This window comes from Physeter macrocephalus, chromosome 20, assembly GCF_002837175.3.
Source record: "Physeter macrocephalus isolate SW-GA chromosome 20, ASM283717v5, whole genome shotgun sequence".
Classification (NCBI taxonomy): domain Eukaryota; kingdom Metazoa; phylum Chordata; class Mammalia; order Artiodactyla; family Physeteridae; genus Physeter; species Physeter macrocephalus.
In genome coordinates this window covers 6008977-6014976 of record NC_041233.1, presented here as the reverse complement: position 1 = coordinate 6014976, position 6000 = coordinate 6008977, and the positions used below count along the sequence as shown (strand labels likewise).

Here is a 6000-nt window from a genome sequence, read left to right as displayed (position 1 = left end):
AAAAAAAAAAAAAAAAAAAAAGAATTACTTACAGGATCTATCAACTCCACTTCTGAGTATACATCCCAAATAACTGAAATCAGGCTCTTTGAGAGAGATTTGTACACCCAGTTCACAGCAGCATTATTCAGAAACGCTAAAAGGCAGAAGCAACCTAAGTATCCATCAGCAGATTAAGGGATAAACAAACTGTATACAGACAAACCTTGGAGACATTGCGGGTTTGATTCAGGTCACCGCAATAAAGCCAATATCGCAACAAAGTGAGTCACACAAATTTTTTGGTTTCCCAGTGCATGTAAAAGTTATGGTTAACTATACTGTAGTCTATTAAGTGTGCAATAATATCACTATGTCTAAAAGAAATGTCACATATCTTAATTTAAAAATACTTTATTGGGCTTCCCTGGTGGCGCAGTGGTTGAGAGTCCGCCTGCCGATGCGGGGGATACGGGTTCGTGCCCCGGTCCGGGAAGATCCCACATGCCGCGGAGCGGCTGGGCCCGTGAGCCATGGCCGCTGAGCCTGCGCGTCCGGAGCCTGTGCTCCGCAATGGGAGAGGCCACGGCAGTGAGAGGCCCGCGTACTGCAAAAAACAAAAACAAAAACAAAAACTTTAATGCTAAAAATTGCTAACCATCATCTGACAATGCATGGTTGTCATAAATCTTCAATTTAGTTAAAAAAATGCAGTATCTATGAAATGCAATAAAGTGAAGCACAATAAACAAGATATGTCTGTATATCCACACAGCAGAATATTATTCAGCTTGAAAAAGGGAGTAATTCTATCACTGTTTTTGAAGAAAGCAAACTTAAAATTATTGTAAATTTCAATTAGATAAATAAATGTAAGGGTATCCAGGAAGTTTTTTTTTTTTTTAAAGTGTATATATTTGAGGAGGAAGATATGTAGAATATTCCTACTAGGTATTAAAGTTTATTATAAAATCATAGTACTTAAAGATTTATGATACTCCTTTAGGAATAGACAAATCAATGGAAAAGAATAGGAAGTCCCTAAATAGACCCAAGTGTATTGGGAATTTGAAATACAATCCAGATGGCATCTCAAAGCAGTAGAGAACAGAATATTAATAAATGTTGCTGGAAATGGCTAGCGCTTTGGAAAACAAAGCTGCATACACCACTAATTTTATCCAGATAAATATCAGATGGATTGTATTCATCTGCTAGGGCTGCCATAACAGAATACCACAGACTGTGTGGCTTAAACGATAGAAATTTGTGTTCTCACAGTTGTGGAGGCTCCAAGTTCAAGGTTAAGGTGCCGGCAGGGTTGTCTGGTGAGCCCTCTCTCCTTCAGTTGCAGACAGCTGCCTTCACACTGTGTCCTCACACAGCCTTTCCTCTGTGCTCATGTCAAGAGAGAGCCTTCTAGATTCTCTTCCTCTTCTTATAAACACACGCAATCCTACTGGATTTGGGTCCCACCCTTATGACCTCAGCTAGCCTGAATTACAGTCATCCCTTGGTATCCCCAGTAAGGGACTGGTTCCAGAATCCTCCACAGATACCAAAATTCAAGGATGCTCAAGTCCCTTACATAAAATGGTGTAGTATTTGCATATAACCTACACACATCGTCCCATATACTTTAAATCATCTCTAGATTACTTATAATACTTAATACAATGGAAACAGTTGTAAATACAACATAAATGCTGTGTAAATAGTTGCTGGTGTGCAGCAAATTCAAGTTTTGCTTGTTGGAACTTTCTGGATTTTTTTTTTTTTTGAACATTTTCCATCTGTGTTTGGTTGAATCTGCTGACACAGAACCCATGGATACAGAGGACCGACTGTATCTCTGTGAAGGCCTTCCAAATACAGTTACATCGGGGGTGTTGTCCTTAAAAAGAAAAGTCAGCTATTTTACCAGCAAAGACGGGTTTGTTTGGGAATAGTCCTTAATAGAGTTGAAATTCAGGACAAGCATGCTCCAGCAAAAACTATAGGCAAGTCCAACAAACAAAGGAGAGGAATGTTATTTTATAGAGAAAAAGGAAGACGCTGGGAGGGTTGTTTTGAATGGAAGTCCTTTGGAGAAAAGTGAGAGTTCAGAGTGACAGTAGTTTCTCATTGGCCGAGTTTGCTGGGGTAGTTGATTTCTTGTAGGAGATGTCCTGTTGGGGCTTGTAAGTGAGGAGTCTTTTCCTGTTGCTGATTCTTCCGTTGGGGTTTGAAATTGACAGTGCTTTTTCCAGTAATTGACTTGAGTGGTACTTTGTGACTTCATGAGAGCTCTCTATGCTGTGGCCTCCTCGCTCCATTTTAATGAGGCTTTCCTTTATTAATTTTTACGGGGGTATGGCTTCAACCTCTGAGTTTGAGGAAACACATTTCAGTTCATAACTTCAATCAGAGATTTAAATATAACAAATAGAACCATAAAAATACTAGGAAGAGAGGAGCAAGTATTTTTATAATGTGAGTTTGGGAAGGCCAAGCATGTTAACAAAATCCACAGTTCATTAAGTAAAAGTTTTGGCTGGATTTTTAAAAAAATTCTATATGGTAAAAATCTCCCAATTAACAAATTAAGAAAAATATTTGCTACCTGAATAACAAAAGGTTAATTTCTTTAAATTTAATTTCTCTGAAAAATCAATAAGATAAAAAAGAGCCCCCTTTTCTTAAAAAAAATGCACAAACAGCATGAATAGGCAATTTAAAAAGGAGAGATGTAAAGTGTCAAATATGTGAAGAGACATTTACCTTCAAAAACAATATAAGGGCTTCCCTGGTGGCGCAGTGGTTGCGCGTCCGCCTGCCGATGCAGGGGAACCGGGTTCGCGCCCCGGTCTGGGAGGATCCCACATGCTGCGGAGCGGCTGGGCCCGTGAGCCATGGCCGCTGAGCTTGCGCGTCCGGAGCCTGTGCTCCGCAAAGGGAGAGGCCACAGCAGTGAGAGGCCCGCGTATCGCAAAAAAAAAAAAAAAAAAAACAATATAAGAATTGTGCCTCCGAAAAACACTGAGATCCACTTGAAAAAAAAGCAACTGAGATCCAGGCTATTGATGTTTTTAATTTTTGCTGAAATCCAATGTCATCCATCAACTGTTAAACGAAGTGAGCAGTTGTTTTGATAGCTGGAGTGGAAACTGGCACCATCTTCCCAAAGGGTAGTTTGGAACATATGTCAAAATATTTATTGTTCACACTCTGACCCAGCATTCTCACTTCTAGGAATTTACCCAAAGGAGAATCTCATAAATAATAAAGGACAGTAAGAATTTCATCAGAGCACTGTTATAATGTCAAAAAATTGTATTTTTGTCCATCAATAGGGATTGGTTAAATAGTGTCGATGAAAAATTAATCAGTCAATCTAAGAAAGAAATGGAAATTTTTATTGGAACCAAATTGAGGATTATAACCTGGGAAGAGCATCTCAGAAAGCTCTGAGAACTGTTCCACCCTTTACAAGTCAAAGCAGAGTTATATAAGTTGTTTTGTTGTTGTTTTGCGGTACGCGGCCTCTCACTGTTGTGGCCTCTCCTGTTGCGGAGCACAGGCTCTGGACGCGCAGGCTCCGGACGCGCAGGCTCAGCGGCCGTGGCTCACGGGCCCAGCCGCTCCGCAGCATGTGGGATCTTCCCGGACCGGGGCACGAACCCGTGTCCCCTGCATCGGCAGGCAGACTCTCAACCACTGTGCCACCAGGGAAGCCCCTATATAAGTTTTTTGAGACAGACGGCTGTACATCAAATGATGGATTATTGACAGTTTGCATAATACGGATCTGCAGGTACAAAGTGGTGGGTCATGTGACCCCTTACAAGATCAAGAAGGTATGTAATCTTTTAAGGTGTTGTCTTGTTGATGCTAGGAGAACGTTGCGCTTTATGGTTGCGAGGTATTTCTGCGGAAGGGGAGGTTTGCGTGATGCGTAATGCACATACACAGTGCACAGTGCAGGGAGAGAGGCGGCCAAATGGCAGAGAAAATTTTTTATGTCTAAGTTTTTCTTGTCTTGCCATAAAATATGAATTTTATTTCACATAAGTTATATGTAGACAGTGTTATAGCATCATTAAATGATGTACATCTGTGTGTGTACTGAGTGAAAAGCATATTGCAGAACAGCATGTGAGATTGTACGTACGAAGATGGAAAGTAAGATGTCTGCAAAGATGTTCACCAAAATGTTCCCTCCAACGGCAGGGCTTCCGTTGAGTTTTATTTCCGTCTTTCTAGTTTTGGAGTAATTTTACAAACAAATAAGGATTATTATTGTAATACAGGCAACAAAGTGTCACCACCCCCCCGAGGACTCAATTACTCCCTCCTCTGAAGGGGGTGGGGGGTGCCACGTGAGGTGACCACATAGTGCAGGAAACAGAAACAGGGACTCCTGTTGTTTCCACGCAGGATCTCACCATCGCACCATCAGCCTAAGCCACTTGTATCTCAAACCCAGGAGTGGGGTTTTTTTTTTGTTTGTTTGTTTTGTTCTGTTTTTTTACTACTGTCAGTTAAGTTAAACAAATTCAGTTATCTGCATGTGCATTGTTCATTTCGTGTACAGTCTCTGTCTTCCTCCCTGTTCCTTAGGTATTAACAGCCAAATGCAAAATCTGACCATATTTTTAAGTAAACACAGCATAGAAATCATAAATGATATTCCAAATTTAAGTGTGAATTCGCTTGGGATTGCCTTTGTACTAATGGTTCTCTCCAACAGCCTGGATAACCCAGAGCTGTTTGGTGGAGCCAAATGGGAAGTGTCCGGAAATTTGCCGACACAGCCCTTTGGGCATCAGTGTTGTGACCCTTGCTTCACATCTGTTTGTTTTTTAAACTTATTTATTTTTGGCTGCGTTGGGTCTTCATTGCTGCACGCAAGCTTTCTCTAGTTGCGGCGACTACTCTTTGTTGCGGTGTGCGGGCTTCTCATTGCCATGGCTTCTCTTGTTGCGGAGCATGGGCTCTAGGCACACGGGCTTCAGTAGTTGTGGCACGCGGGCTCAGTAGTTGTGGCTCGCGGGCTCTAGAGCGCAGGCTCAGTAGTTGTGGCGCATGGGCTTAGTTGCTCCACGGCACGTGGGATCTTCCCAGGCCAGGGCTCAAACCCGTGTCCCCTGTGTTGGCAGGTGGATTCTTAACCACTGCGCCACCAGGGAAGTCCCTCACGTTAGTATTTGAACCAGGGCTCTTTCCTCATAATTCTTCTAACAGATATGTCTTTAACGCACATTTTTCTTATGTTTTTCTAGCACTTCCTAAGAGGTGTGGCTGTGCTGCCAGTTTGTGAATTCTTTGGAAAGAACAAAATGTGCTTTTTATGGTTTTGTTTTTTCAGAAGATAAAACATGCACTGTTAAGTTTCTGAAGCCAAAGCACAGAATTCTGAAGCCAAAGTCAGTAGTTGTTCAAACAAAAGAAGAGTGAGGCTCAAATATCTTGGTATTCCCTGTGAACAAGTGAGAAAGAGCAAAATTGGGGAGATCATCGTGTTCTGATAGGTCATAGATGGATGATTAAAAGGGTCTGGCGAAATCCAGGAAAGGGATGTAATTAAGATGATAGATGATATTAAGGTGGAAAGAATGGCATTTCTAAAAGAAAATAAATATAAATTATGTCACATGATCTGCCAGAAGTCTAGAGGCAGTGCTAATAGATTTTGCCTTTTCGATAGGTCTCGTCTGAAGTCTGTAGCAACCCTTTCTCACTCCAGCTTCTGCTAGTTTAACAATTTAGGTTTAACCCTTTTGTTCATTTTCCCTTCCTCTGCCAGAAGCATTTATAATCCTCACCCAGACCTTTAGAAATTAAATGATTCAGATGATAACTTTCTACGATCAAATTTGAAATAAGATCAAAAAAGGGGGATACGAATGAGCACTTCTAGAACAGGTATCAGATAAAAGGAAAGGAATCTTTGAATTAAATCAGAGAGTAGAATGTGAGAGTAGAACAAGAACATGAAGGGCTCCCCTGGTGGCGCAGTGGTTAAGACTCCGCCTGCCAATG

The 6000-nt window shown here is 41.4% G+C and overlaps 1 protein-coding gene across 2 annotated transcripts in view; it reads left to right on the top strand.

Annotated features, from left to right (window-relative positions):
* Positions 1-6000, top strand: part of GNG4 (G protein subunit gamma 4) — a 71172-nt gene that overhangs the window by 52900 nt on the left and 12272 nt on the right. The gene's annotated exons all lie outside the window — the stretch shown is intronic.